The following is a 2182-nucleotide window of genomic DNA, read 5'->3' as shown; positions in this document are numbered from 1 at the left end:
CACACTTGGACCTTGTCCTGTGTGCTTCTCTTCAAATTCCTCGTGATGGACTTTAGCCACGGTTTCATTTATAATGTCACACTTGAGGATAGAATGATCCTCCAGAGGATGCTTCATAACTCCATTTAGATTGAAGATTACTACTCGGCCATCTATTTCAAAAGAGTATGTTCCAGAAAAAGCATCTAATTTAAACTTTGAGGTCTTCAAGAATGGTCTTCCGAGTAGGATTTATGATGGCTAATCTGAGTCATTTTGGGGTATTTCCAGGATATAAAAATCAGTGGGGAACGTGAGTCCCTTAATGCCCACTAACACATCTTCAGCAACTCCAACCACTGTAATAATGCTTTTATCTGCTAACACAAAACGAGCTGCCGACCTTTTTAAGGGAGGGAGCCTCAAAATATCATATATAGACAAAGGCATTATACTTACACATGCTCCTAAATCACACATGCAATCAGAAATTATCACACCACCAATAGTACAATTCACTATACAAGGACCTGGGTCACTACACTTTTCAGGTAAACCTCCCATTAAAGCAGATATGGAACTACCTAAAGGAATAGTTTCTAATTCATTAATTTTGTCTTTATGGATACATAAATCTTTTAGAAACTTTGCATATTTAGGTACCTGTTGAATAACATCAAAAAGGGGAACAATTACCTCAACCTTTTTTAATATCTCTACCATTTTTGGATCAGGTTCCAGCTGCTTCCTGGGCTTCCTTGCAAGTTGTGGAAATGGAATAGGAGTGGTGTCTTCTGCAGTGTCTGAGCCTTTTGGTGCTTTCTCCTCTGGTTGCACTTCTTCTTCTTCAGCCATGTCCTGTATGTCCTCTTCCTCTTCACCATCTTCTATTTCCACTACCTCTTCAGCTGAGGTGTGTTCTGGTGGGCTTGTCTCCTCCTGATTCCTCTCCTGCAGTGTGGTTACAGACCTCAGGATGATGGCATTAATACTACCCTTTGGATTAGGTAATGGTTGAGAGGGGATTCCACTGGAGCTCAAAGGTTGGTTATTGGAGTTGTTCATTGATCCTATCTAGGAGACAAGAGCCTGCAAAGTAGCGGTCAGACCATTTAAAGTGGCATTAATGTTATTTTCCATGGTCTGTTGTCTCCGATCAATAATTGTAGTAAGTCATCATTGGCAGATGCAGAAGGATGGGTAATTTGAGAGGATTGCTGTAGGGTATTTTGTGGTCCTTGGGATTGCCTTAGGTGAGGTGCTCTGTAAGGCTGATTCTAATTCTGCTGCCTTTTGTTGTTGTTATTCTACCTCTGATTTCCCTAATTATCTCTGCCTCCTCTGTTGTTGTTGTCCCTCCAATTCTGGTTAGAATTGTCTTGCCATCCATGGTTGTAATTGCCACTTTGATTGTACCCTTGGTTGGGGTGGTCATAGAAGTTATGTGTGGCTACCATGGTGTTGTCTTCCTGCTGGAGCTGCAGACATTCATCAGTATAGTGGCTATAATCAGCACAGATTCTGCAAACTCTCTGTGGGACTAACTGTTGGTTTTGCTGTGGTGGAGAAGGTTGAGCTTGCTGAACTTGTTGTTGGTTCAATTGCATCTGCTTCAGCAAGTTGGTCATTTCACAGATACTCTGAGTTAAAGTAGCAGTCTCTCTGCTAGAGGATACTTCTGCAATGGCTTTTGAACGGCCTTATTTCTGCCTGTGATTCCAAGTAGATTCAGCTAAGTCACTGATCAATTGCCATGCCTCATCAGTGGTCTTGTACTTTTTCATAGACCCATTGCTTGAACTTTCCAATGTGGTCTTATCTTGGGGCCTCATTCCCTGTGTGACATAACCGAGTAACACTATCTTGTCAATCATATGGTGGGGGCAAGCTTCCAAAAGATTATTGAAGCGCTCCCAGTACTCATAAAGAGTTTCAGAATCATCCTGAACAATCATGGAAATATCTTTCCTTAGTTTATCAGTAACTTCAGCTGGAAAGAACTTTTCCAAGAATTCTCTTCTCAGTGTATCCCAGTTGGATACAATTGCTGCTGGTTGAGTGTAGTACCACTCTTTTACGTTCCCCTCAAGAGAAAACAGGAAAGCTTTCAGCAAAATTGATGTTTCATCTGCACCATCACGCTTGATAGTAGAATAGGCTGCCTGAAAATCTCTCAGGTGCTTGATAGGCTCTTGAGCAGATA

At 41.6% G+C, this 2182-nt stretch overlaps 1 non-coding gene across 1 annotated transcript; it reads left to right on the top strand.

The window, feature by feature from the left end:
• Nucleotides 1-1847: 1847 nt before the first annotated feature.
• Nucleotides 1848-1955, top strand: LOC112752666 (small nucleolar RNA R71). The gene has a single exon (XR_003177091.1). It is a non-coding gene; the product is annotated as a small nucleolar RNA R71 (small nucleolar RNA).
• Nucleotides 1956-2182: the final 227 nt, after the last annotated feature.

Source organism: Arachis hypogaea, chromosome 15 (genome assembly GCF_003086295.3).
Source record: "Arachis hypogaea cultivar Tifrunner chromosome 15, arahy.Tifrunner.gnm2.J5K5, whole genome shotgun sequence".
Classification (NCBI taxonomy): domain Eukaryota; kingdom Viridiplantae; phylum Streptophyta; class Magnoliopsida; order Fabales; family Fabaceae; genus Arachis; species Arachis hypogaea.
Note: the sequence above shows the minus strand (reverse complement) of the source record. Positions and strands in the feature narration are given on the sequence as shown.